Source organism: Schistocerca gregaria, chromosome 4 (genome assembly GCF_023897955.1).
Source record: "Schistocerca gregaria isolate iqSchGreg1 chromosome 4, iqSchGreg1.2, whole genome shotgun sequence".
NCBI classification, from domain to species: Eukaryota; Metazoa; Arthropoda; class Insecta; order Orthoptera; family Acrididae; genus Schistocerca; species Schistocerca gregaria.
Genome location: NC_064923.1, coordinates 590,626,398 through 590,646,569, shown reverse-complemented (window position 1 = coordinate 590,646,569; position 20,172 = coordinate 590,626,398). Strand labels below are relative to the sequence as shown.

Sequence of the window (20,172 nt, the reverse complement as noted above, 5' to 3'; positions counted from 1 at the left end):
TGAGGGTCATACCAAGACCCGGGCAGCCGCCCACAACCAGGTGACGGGCCATATTATACCTATCCCTTCTCTATTCAATTCTCTTCCTTCCTTGTTCCTAAATATTTGATTTCGTTTTGTTTATTAATATCTCACTTGTTTTTGTATTAGTTATAATTTTTTGTAATACTGCACAAAATAAGATATCAAATGGATATGAACAAATAGAGCCCGTCTCCACGTCGCGGGACACGGGCATTGGTGTGAGTGGGTACGGGAGCCGGGGTGTGTTACTTTCAGTCACTCCGGACCCCGGACCCTGTCACAGTTGCTAAGTAGCAACATACGACCCACCATAAGAAATTAGACGGTAGGTCATAAAAAATAAGCAGCTAGTGAAAGAAAAAAGGTTATTGGTGCAGCATGGCTGAATATATTTGCGCCGGACAAAAGGAGGTCATACACAAGATTGGGAGGTATCCTTTTGTCATTTCAGTATATATTCATAGCGGTTCTTCAGTGGCTTCCGCAACGGCCGTGCCGCAGTGGATACGCCGGTTCCCGTCAGATCACCGAAGTTAAGCGCTGTCGCGCGTGCCCGGCACTTGGATGGGTGACCATCTGGGTGGCCCTGTGCTGCTGCCATGTTTCGAGGTGCACTCAGACTCGTGATGCAAGCTGAGGAGCTACTCGACCGAATAGTAGTGGCTCCGGTCAAAGAAAACCATCATAACGATCGGAAGAGTGGTGTGCTGACCACACGACCTTTCTATTTGCATCCTCAGCTGATGATGACACGGAGGTCAAATGGTCCCGATGGGCCACTTGTGGCCTGAAGACGGGTAATTTTCATGAATGATTGCCTATCGAAGTTGGAGGGCTCCAAACGATACATATCGAAGATGCGATAGTAAATAGATTTTGGAAGTCTCGTGGCGTGCGTTATGATAAATTACTTGTGATCGTCATTTTTATCAGTTTTTCGTTGTTTCTTCAGTTCGAGTACATTACGTTCCCGCCGTAACTGTTTGTGATTCCATTGGGAAATCAACACAGTTTGTCCTCATAGCGAGTGTAATGCGTGCTGTTTCTCAAGTCTCTTCTGCAGATTGCCTCATATGGCAAACTTTAATTCCATGCATATCCAGTGTAGACAAATGTTTGACTTTTTGCCGGAAATATAGACTTCTGCCGGACGACAAAAGGAGAGACTGTGTTGACTGTGGTGCTGCGAAGTCCGTCAAACTGCGTAAGAGGAGTGTGGACACTGAGATTCCGTGGCAGTTTCATTGCGGACTTTGTGGAAAGCGAACCAGCATTAGGAAAAATACGTGGTTTGAGTCCGCTAAATTATCGATTCAGGCGAGCGTAATTCTTGTGTCGTGCTGGATTCGAGATTATACTTTGCATGCCACAGCATCAGAAACTGAGCTATTGGCGAATACCGTCTGTGCCTACTTCGGCTTTTGTCGAGAAGTGTGCTATGCGATAGTGACAAATGACAGTGTGCCAATTGGTGGACCGAATAAAATAGGGAAAGTAGACGAGTCTCACATTGCTGGACGAAAGAATCAGAGAGGACGACCTTGTAAAAGTGAAGTACAACACATTTGGGAGTTTGGTTGGATAGAAAGGGAGTCACGCAAGTGTTTCGTTGTGAGGGTATTGTCCCGAGACTTTAGCGGGTTTTATAAAGCATTTCATACTGCCTGCAACAAAAGTCATCACAGACGGGTTTCAGTCGTACCAGACTCTCAAAGCTGAAGGGTTCGAGCACGAATTCGTGAAGAACTCTGGCGAGTTTGTCCCTTCAGATGACGCCAGAGTCTATGCCCAGAACATAATACGGCTCTGGAAGTCTATTAAGTTAACCATGAAAAGAGAAGGGCGTCCAGGGCAGAGGGACGAACTGTATTTGTTCCAGTACCTATACATTCACAACTTGCGTCTGCAGGGGAAAGTCGACACATGCAACAGTCTGCCGATATACCTGCGCGATATTGGCAGAGTCTACCCTGGGTACGGGAAAAAAGGAATTGTCCCAGCAGCTTATACATCACGCGGACTGTCACAAGACGGTAAGATTGACGACGACTAAGGTAAGTCGTCTCCTTTCGATTGCCAAGTGCTTCTCTAACGCTTTTCTTTTGTCGTTCTGTAGTGACACCTTCAAACATACTCGTAACGAGCGCCACGAGACTTCCATAATCAATTTACTATCGCAGCTTCGATATGTATAATTTGGAACCCTCCAACTTCGATAGACAATCATTCTTGGAAATTACCTGAAGACGGAGTGCTTTCATCAGTGACTTCGATGCGTGTAGAGTTAGGATGGGTAACTTTGGTTCTGTTATTCAGGTCAAAGCCACCGCGTTGCTCATGGGCCCGGTGCGCAGCGTAGTACGCGTCACGGGGAAGGCCTCTGCGACGCGTGAGCCCACACACTTAGTTTGCAGAAATGTTTCGCACTTGTGTCGGCCGGCGCGGCGGTGCGATTATCGCGTAAAGCCGCGGAGGATGCGCGCGGCGGCGGTGGCGTCGTCGCCGGCCGTGTTGTGACGTCACGCGGCTCGTGAATGGGCGCCAGTGGCGGCGGCGGCGGCGGCGCTCGCCAGTTGCCGGGCAGCGCGCGCCGCGGCCGCATGTGCTCGGAAGCGCTCGCAGCGAGCAGCGAGCAGCCCGCCGGCCGCCTCGGACCTCCCGCGCCCGCCCCGTGCTCTGCTCGCGGCATGTTCGCGCCGGTGTCGGGGACTGCGTAGCGCCTCCCCGCCGCTCGATGGCTTCCTCAGTGTCTTCGGACGACTCGTCTACTTGCACTTGATCCAATGTAAGCTGACCGGCGAAGGCGTCGTAACTTAACCGAATGCTGAAAAATAGCTTAATTTGGAAATATTATCCACGTTTTCCCGTCCCTGTACAACACGGAACTATTACATCTTTCTCTCCCTCTTTCATAAAAAAAATATTGTTTTAAAGCAACAACAAACCTCGAAACTGATGAGATATTTTCAAAACATTGTTGCATTTACGGCTCTCGGACAGTTTATTGATTATCAATTAACTGTTTTGTATTTATAGGACGAAGTATTGATCACCTTATGAATTTTTTGAGTGTTATGGAGCCAAGACAAGCGTTCCAGTTATTTCTAAAAATACGCCATTCTCTTTACCGCGAAGTTACGCTTTGATATCCTTATCGAGGCAGTGCGTGCTTTTGTCGGTACAATCACGATTGTTTCGAGCTAAAATACATTAGCGCATCACCATCGGCATTTGGACGCCTAACCGTCTGATTTCACATTACGCAGAGACGGTACCATGAAGACACATACCTGAAAAATGTCGTATTACCGCGTTCAGCTACTGGTAAAATATACCATTTTTACAACCAGCTTCAGTGGTCTGACCATTATCAGGTTCATAAAAGTATTCAAAACACCTTGTTAGATGAAATATAAAATCGTTATCATCAGGTAACACCACCGTGACTAATATACTGTAATCGTATCGTTATATAAATGGCGTCGTCAGACTATAAGAACTGTGCTGGGGAGTTTGCACCTTCACGTTAAAACTGTAATCAGCGTTAACAGCTCATCAGCTGTTTAGTAGCCTCTGTTTAGTATGAATCTGTACACAGCCTTAACGACGATTACAGTTTTAATATGAATTTGAGCATTCTATAGCATAGTTTTTTATAGATTGGTGACATTATTACGATGTCGTAACAGTGTGTTATGTCTTCATGTTTTACTCACCTTACGATAACGATCTTGTATTTCATCTAACATGATGCTGTCAATACTTTTACGAATCTGATGATGGTCAGAGGACTGAAACTGGTAGCATAAATAAAGTATTCATCAGCAGCTCAAGGCAGTAATATGACGTTTTTTTAAATAAATAGAAGCTGTGGGTCTCATCAACTCCTGAAGACGTACACATTATACATTTGGTGGCTCTCCATGTATCATGTTAGAACACGCGATGTTCATGCAAGATCAGGTTGGTCACCGGCCACTGGCAAATGTAAATTGTGACCTATTCAGTGTTTTAACTCGCAACATTTGTGATTCTCCTACAAAAATAACGATACGTACATTATCAGCACCATATTCAGCAAATTAACCGTCAAGTTCCCTCAAACAACAAGGATACTTTAATTGGTGTTATGGTGCGCACAACACTTAAAAGCTGGTTAATAGTTCCTACTATAAATCAAGTGCAGACATTTGATGATTAACGAAGTGTTGGAAACCGGCAATTTCTAAAAACAAGGAAAAGTTCTGAAATGTTCCAGTAATTCACATGTTGAAAATAGTTTTAAAACGTAACTTTCCATACAACTACAAGAGACTTACACTGTCATCTACTGGCTGGATAGCTTTATAAATAATAACCCGACACTGTTTGCAGTGACATGCTATAGAATATAAATGTTTCGTCGTAGGTGTTAACAACAACAGACTGACATAGCACAGTTAAACGTAGTGTAAAACAGTCATCGATTGCTATTGGTAATTATTTAAAAGATAATATTACACGAAACCTTAAATTTTTCATCGGTGGCGCAGCAGTGGGAAACAACAGAACTTAGATTATCGCGAGAATTAAAAACAGTTAACTAGTGGTCAAGAACTGACACCTCTACCCAATACTGATCTTCAGTCTCCTGAAATGTTCGATGCAACTGTGAAATAGGCATAGTAATCTTAAAGCAAGTTTCGGTTTTACTTGCCGACTTGTTGGAGAGAAGCAGTTCTCTTGCGTATATGTGATACGTCGTAAAATTCTATTTTAGTGGAGCGTTCTGAACACAGCTTACGTTAGTTGCATTAACTCGAACTGGGTCACCTATGTTGGTGATTCTCAATAAAAAAAAAAAAAGCTTCACGATGGATAATAGCTGCGTCGGGCAATTGCTATTACAGAATTAAGAGACATAGCAACTGAAATACCTTTAATTATTCCACATCTTCGCCAGAATCACAAACAAGGACAACAAAAGATTGTTTATTGCTTTGCAAACGATAATAAACGACTATTCTTCCTTCCATGGTGATGTAAGTGGCAGCAAATTCAGCTGATCCTGACAGGTAAAAATATTACATCTTCGTTAGGGTCTATTTTCTTTGTTCGTCCCCAGTTGATGAACAATGGTTTGAGATGAAGAGAGATTGAAATACACTCCTATTATCACTTGGTTTGTTTCACTGAGACGTCTCGGTTCACCAGTAATTAAGCAAACGGTATCTGCGCTGAAGCACATTAGCTTCTAAATGCATCGCATTTTATGTTTTATTCCAATAAATATAGCTGGTTGGGAAGTTTTTATTTCCTCCTAATATTCAACTGCAAGTACTTAGTCTGTGACTGGAAGGGGAGGACTCGTAAAACATTGTACAGAAGAATGTATCCTCCGTCGCACGCTTCTCGATCTTGTATTACATCTCGATACAATGTAGTGGTATATTCGAAACGCAGGAGGTTGAAGACCTAGATTCGAGTAATTCCAAAACTAATTTATGAAGACAATTATCAACCCTCGTACATCATCATGCGTATATTTATTGCAAATATATTACTCTATTGAACCGGAATCCAAATTAATTGTACGAGCGGACGTCAATTACTTGTCATGGTGTCAGATTACTACGTGTGTGTGCATTCGGATGCCAGCGAGTAAGAGCATCGGAAATTTTTAGTTCAAAGTTACTCCGTGCGGAGACTGACACGTATCGAGACGCCTACTTTTAGACGCGGCAGTGGTGTTCATCTCGTGCTATGTACACAGGTAACCTGTCGAGCACAGCGTACTTCCTGAAGCTTCTTCTGGTTTGCTCGCATAAGGTAGGGTGGGAGGGGGGCAGATGGGGGGGGGGGGGGCGGGGGTGGAGTAACTACACTATATCATGTCCAGATCACTAAAATGAGATGTGTCCTTCGTCCATCACAATGTATCGTCACATTATTGTCCGATCACTGTAAGCACGTACTTTCCCCAGCTACGAATCTTTCATTGTTGCCTGTCATGTTTCACATGAGGACTAGAGATTTGGGTCCGAACAAGCAGTGCATTCTTCTGTGTCACTGTATCGAGTGCGTGAGGGGAAGTTCCAATGGTACTAATGAGAATAAATAATAGGGTAATGCAACAACAGAAATGATAGCTAATTTGTGTAGGTGGGCTCAGCATAGTACTTTCGCTTTAGCAGCTGGTCATAGAAACTTCGTGAAATGGTCTCGCCACAACGACAAACGGCTTTAAACACCTCAACTCGCTTATCGTATTCATAACACTCAGTCCATTATTTCGCCATAGCACAAAATGATCTAACCTTTTCTGAACTCTGTCGATGACCTCTGATAATCCTATCTGGTAAGTATCCCAATCCGCACAGAAATACTTTAGCAGAGGGCGGACAAGTGAAGTGAAGGCAGTCTGTTTAGTGGATTTGTTGCATCTGAAAAGTGTTCTGCTAGTAAAACCGACTTTTTGGTTCCCCTTATCCACAGCATTATCTATGTGATCGTTCCAATTTAAGTTGTTTGGAATTGTTATCCCTAGCATGGTTTACTTCAGCTGACTTAATAACGTTTAGATTTGTCCGATTTATCCTGTAACTGAAATTTAACCGTTCCCCTTTAATACCCATTTGGATGACCTCACACTTTTCATTATTTAGGGTCAATTGCCCCTTTTCGCTCCATATAGGTGTACTGTATGAATCACTTTGCAATTGGTTTTGGTATTCTGAGAACTTTATTAGACGGTAAATGACAGCATCATATTCAAGCGGGCTGCTCAGACTGTCTTATAAATGGTTTATGTAGATGAGAAATAGCAGAGTGCCCATAACAATTCCTTAGGGAACGCCTGATATCACTTCTGTTTACTTTCCCTTAATTTTACGAACTGTGACCTGACTAACGGGAAGTCACTAATCCAGCCGCACAACGTGGACGATCATCCACAGGCACGAAATTTGATTACAAGCCGCATGTGAGGTGTGGCATCAAGAGCCTTCACTAAATCTGAAAGAGTCTAATCGACCTGGTATCCCCCGTCAATGTATGCCCTGAAAGCAGAGGCACTGTTGCTTCCGATTTTTAAAGATCATTGGCAGTTTGCGATGTACTGGATGCATCGTTTGTGCTTTAGAAATAAGCTGTCATTTTATATGACGAAAGTGTCCCATTTATGCAAAATACATCGCCCATTTAATAGCGAAATAAGACAATTTTCTACACTAACAAAATATACCTGTAGCGGATGAATTACTGGAGGAGGTGTAGAATAGGGTTTAACGTCCCGTCGACATGAGGTCATTAGAGACGGAGCACAAACTCGATTAGGGAAGAATGGAGAAGGCAATCGGCCGTGCACTTTCAAAGGAACCATCCTGGCATTTGCGTGAAGCGATTTAGGGAAATCACGGAAAACCTAAATCAAGATAGCCGGACGCGAGATTCAACCGCCGTCCTCCCGGATGCGAGTCCAATGTGCTAACCACTGCGCTACCTCGCTCGGTGTAAATTACTGCTATTCATCTACATCTACATGATTACTCTGAAATTCACAATGAATTGTCTGGCAAAGTGTTCTTGGTACCATCGTCAATCAGCTTCTCCAGCGTTCCACTTTCGAACATCGCTAGGGAAAATCTAATACTTAAATCTTCCCGGGCGAGCTATGGTTTCTCTCATTTCATAATGATGATCATTTCTCCCTCTGTAGGTGGACGCGAGCAAAATATTTTCAGACTCGACTCCTTGGTCTACATCTACATGGATACTTTGCAAATCATACTTAAGTGCCTGGCAGAGGGTTCATCGAACCACTTTCACAACAATTCTCTATTATTGTACTCTGCAAGAGCTTGGAAATAACGAGCCCATTTATCTCCGTGTGTAGTGTGATTTCCCGTATTTTGTTATTATGATCGTTGCTCTCTATGTAGGTCGGCGTCAACAAAACGTTTTCGCATTCTGAGGAGAAAGTTGGTGATGGAAATTTCTTGCCTTAGTTTTAATTACGGCCAACCCAAACCCTGTATCCTCTCCGTGACACCCTCTCTCCTATTCCTCGATATTACAAAACACGCTGCCTTTCTTTAAACGTTCTCGATGTTATCCATCAATCCTGGCTCGTAAGGATCCCACACTGCGAACCAGTACTCCAAAAGAGGACTCACGAATATAGTGTAGGTAGTCTCTTTAGTAGATTTGTTGCATCTACTCAGTGTTGCCGCGTGGGCTAGCCGTGCGGTCTGGGGCGTCTTGTCACGGTCAGCGCGACTACCCCCGGCGGTGGTTCAGGGGTGTGTGTCGGGCATGGGTGTGTGTGTCGTCCTTACTGTAAGTTATTTTATCTTAGATCAAGTAGTGTGTAAGGTTACCGACCGATGACCCCAGTAATTTGGTCCTATAAGACCTTACCACAAATTTACAAAAATTTTCTAAGTGTTCTTCGAATAAATCCCAGTATTTGTTTCACCTTTCCCCTCAAGATTTTATGTGTTCTTTCCAGTTTAGGTTCTTCGTAATTGTAATTCATAGGTATTTAGCTGAATTTAGATTTGATTGATTTATCTGGTAACTGAAGTTCATCGAATACGTTTCAGCATTCCATGGAAGACCTAACACTTTTCAAAAATGGTTCAAATGGCTCTGAACACTATGCGACTTAACATCTGTGGTCATCAGTCACCTAGAATTTGGAACTAATTAAACCTAACTAACCTAAGTACATCACACACATCCATGTCCGAGGCAGGATTCGAACCTGCGAACGTAGCAGTCGCGCAGTTCCGGACTGAGCGCCTAGAACCGCGAGACCACCGCGGCCGGCAAACACTTTTCAATTTTTAGGATTAATTACAAATATTCGCATCATACGGAAATCTTATCTAAATCGTTTTGCAATTTCTTTTGATATTCTGACAACTTCACAAGACAATAAACGACAGCATCATCTACAAACAGCCTAAGACAGCTGTTCAGATTGTCTACTAATTGGTTCATATAGATAAGGAACAGCAAGGGGTCTATAATACTACCTTTCGGAACGCCAGAAATCACTTCTGGTTCACCCGATGACTTTCCGTCAGTAACTACGGACTGTGATGTCTCTAGCAGGAAATCACAAACCCAGTCGCATAATTGAGACGATATTCCATAAGTACGCATTTCGCTTTCAAGCCGTTTGCGAGGTACAGTGTCAAATGTTTTCTGGAAATCAAGAAGTAAGGAATCGATTTAAAATCCGTTGTCAATAGCACTCAACACTTCGTGGGAGTAAAGAGCTAGTTGTGTTTCACATGGTGTGTCGTTAGACCGTTTTCGTTGAGGTAATCCATGGTGTTGGAACACAATACATATTCCAAAACCCTGCTGCTTATCGACGTTACTTACATGGGTCCGTAATTCAGTGGATGACACCTATTGCACTTCCTTAATACTGGTGTGACCTGTGCAACATTCCAGTCTTTGGGTACGGATCTTTTGTCAAGCGAGCTGTCATGTATGATTTTAAGCACGGAGCTATTGCATCAGCATAACTCTGAACGGACTCTACTTGGTGTACATCCTGGGCAGGAAGAACTGGTTTTGATAAGTGATTTAAGATGCCTCACTACTCTGAGGATATCTACTTCTAAGTTACTCAGGTTGGCAGCTGTTCTTGATTTGATTTCCGGAATATTTACTTCATCTTCTTTGGTGAAGCAATTTTCGAAGTCTGTGTTTAGCAATTCTGCCATTTCCATTCCTATCGCGCAGAGAAGGCTCTGATTGTGTCTTTCCACTACCACACGTTAGATACGACCAGAATCTCTTTTGATTTTCAGCCACGTTTCCAGACAAAGTTTCGTTGTTGAAACTATTAAAAGCAACTCGAATTGGAGTTCCGCTAAATTACGAGCTTCCGTAAAAGATCGCAAATCTTAAAGATTTTGCGTTCGTTTAAATTTGGCATGTTTGTTTCGTTGTTCCGTCGTTTGTTAATTTGTTTGGTATAAATCTGTCAATTGCTGTCGATATTATTTCTTTGCATTTAAGTCACATCTGGTCTACATTTACATTGTTGATCTTGAAGGACGGAAGATTGTCTCTCAGAAAGGCCTCAAGAGAATTTTTATCTGCTTTTTTGAATAGGAATATTTTTCGTTTATTTTTGAAAAATTTTGTAGTTACGGTACTCAGTCTCGCTACGACAGCCTTGGGTTCACTAACCTCTGTATCCGTTTTGAATCTCGTTATTGTCTCAGGACTGTCTGTTTCTAAAAGGTCAAGTGTCTTTTCACAACCGTTTACCATTCGATGGGCTCATTAGCTAACTGCTTGAAATGATTTACAGAAACGTATTGAGTGAAATTTTAGATGATGTTTCATGCATACCACCGCATATAAACATATATTTTCGCCAACATATCGAGGTTAAATTGGAGTCTCTACCAACTATAACTGTATGAGCCGGGTATGTATTTGAAATTAGATTCAAGTTTTCTTTGAACCTTTCGGCAATTGTATCATCTGAGTTGAGAAGTCTGTCAAAGGATCCAGTTATTATTTTATTCCAGTTGCCAAGAATGAGCTCTACCCATACTAACTCAAAGGAGCTATGTACTTTAGTTTCGCTACAGAATGAACTACTGCTAACAGCAAGAAACACGCCACTGCCAACTGTGTTTAGGCTATCCTTCCCGTACACCGTTAGATCCCTCGCAAATATTTCGGCTGAACTTATTTCTGGCTTTAGCTAGCCTTCAGTGCGTATAAAGATTTGAGCATCAGTGCTTTCTATTAGCGCTTGGAGCTTTGGTACTTTCCGAACACAGCTACGACAATTTACATCTGTTTTACCGATGGTTCCGGTATCTACGTTCTTCCTGTGTTCGACCTGCCTCCTTTGAGACTGAAACCCTTTTTGTGTGTCTCCGAGACCCTCTACCTTACAAAACCTACCAGTATACGCCACACACCCCCGCTACCCGTGAAGCCATCTCCTGCGTTTAATGGACACCTGTCCTATTTAGCGGGGCTCAACACCACGTAATTCGATAAATCTGCAGCCTACACGGTCACAAAACCGTCTGAGCCTCTGATTCAGACTCTCCATTCGGCTTTGTACCATAGGTTCGCCATCGTTCCTCTGAGGAGGAAGTTGGTGATTGAAATTTTATGAGAAACACCTTTGTTTTAATGACTGCCACCCCATTTCGTGTAGCCGACCAAGGTGGTCGAGCGGTTCTAGGCGCTACAGTATGGAGCCGCGCGACCGCTACGGTCGCAGGTTCGAATCCTGCCTCGGGCATGGATGTGTGTGATGTCTTTAGGTTAGTAAGGTTTAAGTAGTTCTAAGCTCTAGGTGACTGATGACCTCAGAGGTAAGTCCCATAGTGCTCAGAGCCATTTGGACCAACCCAATTCGTGTAACATATCCGTGGCATTTTCTCCTCTATATCATGATAATATAAAACGAGCTGCCGTTATTTGAACATTATCGATATCCTCCGTCAATCCTATGTAATGCCGATCCCAAACCGAATAGCAGTTCTCCAGAAGAAGGCAGACAAGCCTAGTGTAAGCAGTCTCATTAGTAGAACTATTAGATTTTGTAAGTGTTCTGCAATAAATCGCAGTCTTTGGTTTGCTTTCCCCCCAATAGTATCTGTGTTATCACTTCAATTTAAGTTATTCGTAATTGTACTCCCTAAGCATATAGTTCAGTTTACAACCTTTCGATTTTGTATGTTCTTTGTGTAACTGAAATTTAGCAGATTCTTTCTAGTGCTCATGTGGATGGCTTGTCACATTTCATGATTTTAAAATTATATTAAGGAGTTGCGGTTCAGAAAATAGGTACATCCATTGCTGTATCAATTCTCTGCTCCTCTCTTACATAAAGCCAAGATTTTTTGTCCCATACTGTTAGATAACTGCTGTAGACGTGTATGAACATGTTCTCGTCCTTTTTTGCTATTAACATTTAGCGAAAATTCTAGGTGACCTTATTTAGTATAGGAAGTGTTGTATTTTTTAGTGCGTAGCTTTACAGCCACAAGTACGAACATCCCTTAAGTCCCATTCTCAACAAATACTGTATCACCTACACTACCTATTCTTCAGTTTCTCGCAGAGTATTTTATTAAAAAATATGTCATGCGTGTACTATCATATGGTGGCGTCCAAATGGCACGAGTATCTGGCAGTACATCCAAGGTTCATTTTGTTACTGACATATCGTGAGAACTTCAAGTAGCAGTCCTTAGTCTTTTTATCCATTACTGAGAAATGCTACAACCAATAATAATTTTTAAAACTGAATTCTCAGCCGGCCGCGGTGGCCGTGCGGTTCTGGCGCTACAGTCCGGAACCGCGGGACTGGTACGGTCGCAGGTTCGAATCCTGCCTCGGGCATGGGTGTGTGTGATGTCCTTAGGTTAGTTAGGTTTAAGTAGTTCTAAGTTTTAGGGGACTTATAACCTAAGATGTTGAGTCCCATAGTGCTCAGAGTCATTTTTTTTTTTTTTTTTTGAATTCTCACCTGGGATAATTGGTTATCACAACCTTATACGATTCATAGCAGTGTATTTTCCCACTGCGTCGTCGTCGATACACAGCTGTCAGAAACCCCAACATACTGTGTAATATCCGAGGGTCGCTATTCATTTGTTGCCTTTACTGACGTTAAACATAACTTTACTCTTTCATCACATTAGTCACCCTTAAATACAGGATTAATGAAACGCACTACGTCCAGTGGTTAAGCCGCATCGCTTATCAGCGGTCCGCATATTCAGCCGCAGTCGTTATATAAATCTGCGATAAGTTATACAGGCGCTCGATATGCGCATACGTCTTTCGGAACGAATTGGCAGGGGGAAATGAGAAAGAGTGCCCTTTCCATATGCTGAGGTCGAAGAGGGAAACTATGTATTTTGTTGTTATTTGGTCCCTGAAATACAGTTCTTTTTGTAACGAGACGCATTAATGATAGGTATATAACGCTGAGTGGCACAAGCTGTAAATGTAACTCCAGTGGTCGCACTGTACGCGAGAGGTAGTTCTCCACGAATACACACAGACACACACACACACACACACACAGACACACACACACACACACACACACACTGACGCAAATACACACACACACACACACACACACACACACACACACACACACACACACAATGGAAACTCGGCCGAAATTAGGTTTCCCTTCATTTCTTTTTTTCCTCTCTCTTGCTCGGGTTGGATTGAGCAATTTTCCACCTGATGGACGGCATATGTTATACCTGCACCGGAACCACTTGTTCTATCCTGCTAGTCTCTAACTCTTAATTGCTGTGCTTCACGCTGAGACTATTGCTGCAAATGGTTACACACAGCCTCTAAGACCGTTGCTGTGACACAAGAGTTGTTAACAAAGAGCGGTGCGAGAACTCAATGTGATGTAGGAATGTGGAGAAAATCGTAGCACTTCTTACCTTTAGGTGATCCAGTAATGACTCACGATTGCCTGTAAGTGTATTCGGTCACAATATAAAAATAATAAAATACTGATCCGTACTGTCCCAAATGGGGCAGGATCTACCGACATAAATGAAGTAGTTAAACAAGACTGTTCACTGTCCCATACCCTTTTTAATGTTTACATTGACGACATCATTCGTAAATGGTTGACTTTATTAAATGAAACGTTAGAAAGTGACACTGTCAATTTTATGACGATGATAATTGATGATGATCAGATTATGAATAAACAAGTAAGAGAGTTTAAACATTTAGGGTAGAATTTTAAATTCCCCAATTCAGATTACGTGGTGCTAAAACTGGCCAGATTCAAAAATTTCTGTTAAGCTACACAACGTATATTACAACAGAACACAAGGAAATAAATATTAATTAAACTCTACAAAGTAATAGCGTTACCTTTGCTGCTGTATGGTAGAGAATGTCAGACCTTAGCAGCTGGTCAATTACGACGAATCCAATCTTTATAAATGAAGTTGCTCCGCTTTGTAGCCGGATATTCATTGTTGGACTATCAAAGGAATACCGAAATTAGGCAAGAACTTAATGTTGAACCTTTACAAATATAACTGAAATATAGCGACTGAAGTGTAAAGATCAAGTTCAAAGTATGTCTAATGGTAGAATAACTAAAGCGGCAATACAATATAACCCAGCTGGCAAGACGAACGTTGTACGTCCCTTGAAAGGATGGCGGGAACAGTTCTCAGGCACAACAGGCCAAAAGACCTTATCCTTTAAGACGAAGATGATGATTATTAGTATGGTTTACATGTATGTGTGTAGTTTGTTATTTTTGCTAAGTTAGAGAGTGCGATTTGTGCTATTCAATACTCAAGTCTGTGTTATAAGGTTTAAACCCGCTTTTGGAATAACGAGTATGTCATTTCAGACCGCAAGATAATAAATGATACATATTCTTCTCAAGCATAATGCTAACACCTGAAGTCATTTCTTATTTAACACAAGCATGCTGAAGTTGGCTCCCCCCTTTCTTCTCTGTCTCTCTCCGCCGGCCGCGGTGGCCGAGAGCTTCTAGGCGCATCAGTCCGGAACTGCGTGACTGCTACGGTCGCAGGTTCCAATCCTGCCTCGGGTATGGATGTGTGTGATGTCCTTAGGTTAGTTACGTTTAAGTAATTCTAAGTTCTACGGGATTGATGACCTCCGATGTTAAGTCCCATAGTGCTCAGAGCCATTTGAACAATTTTCCCTCCCCCCCCCCCCCCCTCTCTCTCACTCTCCCTCTCTCTCTCTCTCTCTCTCTCTCTCTCTCTCTCTCTCTCTCTCTCTCTCTCTCTCATTCCTGGGGTCAGATACATCACATGATCACACTGACAGAACCACAGGCACATAGACACAGGCAACAGAGCACGCACAATGTCGGCTCTAGTACAGTGTATATCCACCTTTCGCAGCAATGCAGGCTGCTATTCTCCCATGGAGACGATCGTAGAGATGCTGGATGTAGTCCTGTGGAACGGCTTGCCATGCCATTTCCACCTGGCGCCTCAGTTGGACCAGCGTTCGTGCTGGACGTGCAGACCGCGTGAGACGACGCTTCATCCAGTCCCAAACATGCTCAATGGGGGACAGATCCGGAGATCTTGCTGGCCAGGGTAGTTGACTTACACCTTCTACAGCACGTTGGGTGGCACGGGATACATGCGGACGTGCTTTGTCCTGTTGGAACAGCAAGTTCCCTTGCTGGTCTAGGAATGGTAGAACTATGGGTTTGATGACGGTTTGGATGTACCGTACACTATTCAGTGTCCCCTCGACCATCACCAGAGGTGTACGGCCAGTGTAGGAGATCGCTCCCCACACCATGATGCCGGGTGTTGGCCCTGTGTGCCTCGGTCGTATGCAGTCCTGATTGTGGCGCTCACCTGCACGGCGCCAAACACACATACGACCATCATTGGCACCAAGGCAGAAGCGACTCTCATCGCTGAAGACGACACGTCTCCATTCGTCCCTCCATTCACGCCTGTCGCGACACCACTGGAGGCGGGCTGCACGATGTTGGGGCGTGAGCGGAAGACGGCCTAACGGTGTGCGGGACCGTAGCCCAGCTTCATGGAGACGGTTGCGAATGGTCCTCGCCGATACCCCAGGAGCAACAGTGTCCCTAATTTGATGGGAAGTGGCGGTGCGGTCTCCTATGGCACTGCGTAGGATCTCACGGTCCTGGCGTGCATCCGTGCGTCGCTGCGGTCTGGTCCCAGGTCGACGGGCACGTGCACCTTCCGCCGACCACTGGCGACAACATCGACGTACTGTGGAGACCTCATGCCCCACGTGTTGAGCAATTCGGCGGTACGTCCACCCGGCCTCCCGCATGCCCACTATACGCCCTCGCTCAAAGTCCGTCAACTGCACATACGGTTCACGTCTACGCTGTCGCGGCATGCTACCAGTGTTAAAGACTGCGATGGAGCTCCGTATGCCACGGCAAAGTTGCTAACACTGACGGCGGTGGTGCACAAATGCTGCGCAGCTAGCGCCATTCGACGGCCAACACCGCGGTTCCTGGTGTGTCCGCTGTGCCGTGCGTGTGATCATTGCTTGTACAGCCCTCTCGCAGTGTCCGGAGCAAGTATGGTGCGCCTGACACACCAGTGTCAATGTGTTCTTTTTTCCATTTCCAGGAGTATATATATATATATATATATATATATATATATATATATATATATATATATATATATATATGAGAGAGAGAGAGAGAGAGAGAGAGAGAGAGAGAGAGAGAGAGAGAGAGAGAGAGAACAATTTGCATATTGTTTCGGGAAGTAACTTAGTTCTGAAACGTCATGTCAGATTACAACACTTCGTCAGTTTGGGATTCGAACCTCGCTTCGCAGGGAGGGTATGCTTGGGAACGGAGCTCTCCAGGCTTGCGTTGCAACTTCATTCTTCTGAAGTATCTGTCTTGCTATCCAAACTATAGTGAAGGTACAGTCCACTGATGAACGACTGTTTCATTATGAAAAATATTTGCGTTAGAAGTTATTTCGTATTTGTCTTATTGATAGTATGTACCGTACTTCCAGCTACAGCAATTACAAAAAAAAAAAAAAAAAAAAAAAAAAAAAAAAAAAAAAAAAACACAACTCAGACGTTGCGGATTTACTTTGTGAAATAACGAATGGTTTCATACAAATATAACATATATTGTGAATGAACACTGTTTTAATTTCCATAACACCTATGTCAAATTAGGTAATAGAAGGCTGTCAGTACATAAGCAAATTATCCACATTTATTGCTGGAAATAAATACCTATCCAAAAGTCAAGACCAGACTTGCAGAAATAAAATGACCAAAATGCTGAATTCTCTCACAGTCTTTTACTGTTAATACCAAGGGCCCCTTTCTCATCTAGAAGAGATTTATGGACAATAAAAAGAATATTTCATAATATGTATGTATTTTCTGAGATAGAAATCATAACTTAGACAAAGACGCCTAGTACACACACTGTAGATCCAAAGAAACTGGTACATCTGCCTAAAAGCGTGTAGTGTCCCTGCGAGCACGCAGAAGTGCCGAAACACGACGTGTCATGGACTCGACTGCTGTTTGAGGTAGTGCTGGGGAGAACTGACACCATGAATACCGCAGGGCTGTCCATAAATCCGTAAGTGCGAGAAGGGGTGGAGATCTCTTCTGAACGTCATGTTGCAAGGTATCCGAGATATACTCAATAACGTTCATGTCAGGGGAGTTTAGTGGCCAGTGGAAATGTTTAAACTCAGAAGAGTGTTCCTGGAGCCACTCTGTAGCAATTCTGGACGTGTGGGGTGTCGCATTGTCATGCTGGAACTGCTCAAGTTCGTCGGAATGCACACTGGATAAGAATGGCTGCTGGTGATCAGACAGGATGCTTACGTACGTGTCCCCTGTCAGGGTCGTATCTATACGTATCAGGGTTCCATATCACTGCAACTGCACACGCCCCGCATCATTACAGAGCCTCCGCCATCTTGAACAGTTCGCTATTGACATGCAGATTCCATCGATTCATGAGGCTGTTTCCATACCGGAACACGTCCATCCGATTGATGCGATTTGAGACGAGACTCGTACGACCAGGCAACATGTTTCCAGTCATCAACAGTCCAATGCCGGAGTTGATCGACACAGGTGAGCCGTCAAACATTGTGTCGCACCGTCATCAGGAGTACACGAGTGGGCCTATGGCTGCAAAAGCCCAAATCGTTGATGTTTCGTTGAATGGTTCGCACGCTAAAACTTTTTGACGGCCCAGCATTTGAATCTTCAGTGAATTGCAGAAGGGTTGTACTTGTGTCAGGTTGAACAATTCTCTTCGGTCGTCGTTAGTCCCGTTCTTGCAGGATCTTTTTCCGGCCACAGCAGTGTCGGAGATTTGATGTTTTACTGGGTTCCTGATATTCACTGTTGTTGTTGTTGTGGTCTTCAGTCCTGAGACTGGTTTGATGCAGCTCTCCATGCTACTCTATCCTGTGCAAGCTTCTTCATCCCCCAGTACCTACTGCAACCTACATCCTTCTGAATCTGCTTAGTTTATTCATCTCTCTGTCTCCCTCTACGACTTTTACCCTCCACACTGCCCTCCAATACTAAATTGGTGATCCCTTGATGCCTCACAACATTTTCTACCAACCGATCCCTTCTTCTGGACACGATGTTCCACAAACTCCTCTTCTCCCCAATCCTATTCAATACCTCCTCATTAGTTACGTGATCTACCCATCTAATCTTCAGCATTCTTCTGTAGCACAACATTTCGAAAGCTTCTATTCTCTTCTTGTCTAAACTATTTATTGTCGATGTTTCACTTCCATACATGGCTACACTTCAAACAAATACTTTCAGAAACGACTTCCTAATACTTAAATCAATACTCTATGTTAACAAATTTTTCTTCTACACAAACGCTTTCCCTGCCATTGCCAGAGTACATTTTATATCCTCTCTACTTCGACCATCATCAGTAATTTTGCTCCCCAAATAGCAAACCTCCTTATTACTTTAAGCGTCTCATTTCCTAAACTAATTCCATCAGCATCACCAGACTTAATTCGACTACATTCCATTCTCCTCGTTTTGCTTTTGTTGGTGCTCATCTTATATCCTCCTTTCAAGACACTATCCATTCCGTTCAACTGCTGTTCCAAGTCCTTTGCCGTCTCTGACAGAATTACAATGTCATCGGCGAACATCAAAGTTTTTATTTCTTCTCCATGGATTTTAATACCTACTCCGAATTTTTCTTTTGTTTCCTTTACTGCTTGCTCAATATACAGATTGAATAACATTGAGGAGAGGCTACAACCCTGTCTTACTCCCTTCCCAACAACTGCTTCCCTTTCGTGTCCCTCGACTCTTATAACTGCCATCTGGTTTCTGTACAAATTGTAAATAGCCTTTCGCTCTCTGTATTTTACCCCTACCACCTTCAGAATTTGAAAGAGAGTATTCCAGTCAACATTGTCAGAAGCTTTCTCTAAGTCTACAAATGCTAGAAACGTAGGTTTGCCCTTCCTTAATCTTTCTTCTAAGATAAGTCGTAAGGTGAGTATTGCCTCACGTGTTCCAGTATTTCTACGGAATCCAAACTGTTATTCCCCGAGTCGGCTTCTACTAGTTTTTCCATTCGTCTGTAAAGAATTCGTGTTAGTATTTTGCAGCTGTGGCTTATTAAACTGATCGTTCGGTAATTTTCACATCTGTCAGCACCTGCTTTCTTTGGAATTGGAATTATTATATTCTTCTGGAAATCTGAGGGAATTTCGACTGTTTCATACATCTTGCTCACCATATAGTAGAGTTTTGTCAGGAGTGGCTCTCCCAAGGCCGTCAGTAGTTTTAATGGAATGTTGTCTACTCCGGGTTCCTTGTTTCGACTCAGGTCTTTCAGTGCTCTGTCAAACTCTTCACGCAGTATTGTATCTCCCATTTCATCTTCATCTACATCCTCTTCCATTTCCATAATATTGTCCTCAAGTACATCGCCCTTGTATAGACCCTCTATGTACTCCTTTCACCTTTCTGCTTTCCCTTCTTTGCTTAGAATTGCGTTTCCATCTGAGCTGTTGATGTTCATACAAGTGGTTGTCTTATCTCCAAAGGTCTCTTTAATTTTCCTGTAGGCAGTATCTATCTTACCCCTCGTGAGATAAGCCTCTACATCTTTACATTTGTCCTTTAGCCATCCATGCTTAGCCATTTTGCACTTCCTGTCGATCTCATTTTTGAAACGTTTTGTATTCCTTTTTGCCTACTTTATTTACTGCATTTTTATATTTTCTCCTTTCATCAATTAAATTGAATATTTCTTCTGTTACCCAAGGATTTCTACTAGCCCTCGTCTTTTTACCTACTTGATCCTCTGCTGCCTTCACTACTTCATCCCTCAAAGCTACCCATTCTCCTTCTACTGTATTTCTTTCCACCATTCCTGTCAATTGTTCCCTTATGCTCTCCTTGAAACTCTGTACAACCTATGGTTCTTTCAGCTTGTCCAGATCCCATGTCCTTAAATTACCCACCTTTTTGCAGTTTCTTCAGTTTTAATCTACACGTCATAACCAATAGATTGTGGCCAGAGTCCACATCTGTCCCTGGAAATGTCCTACAATTTAAAACCTGATTCCTAAATCT

At 43.2% G+C, this 20,172-nt stretch overlaps 1 protein-coding gene and 1 pseudogene across 1 annotated transcript in view; both read left to right on the top strand.

Annotated features, from left to right (window-relative positions):
• The first annotated feature begins 506 nt into the window (after positions 1-506).
• Positions 507-624, top strand: LOC126268442 (5S ribosomal RNA; annotated as a pseudogene).
• Positions 625-2,666: 2,042 nt separating this feature from the next.
• Positions 2,667-20,172, top strand: part of LOC126267821 (kappa-type opioid receptor-like) — a 609,253-nt gene continuing 591,747 nt past the window's right edge. Inside the window, exon 1 of the mRNA XM_049973127.1 lies at positions 2,667-2,809. The gene's annotated coding sequence lies outside the window, so the exon portion shown is untranslated. The remainder of the gene's footprint in view (positions 2,810-20,172) is intronic.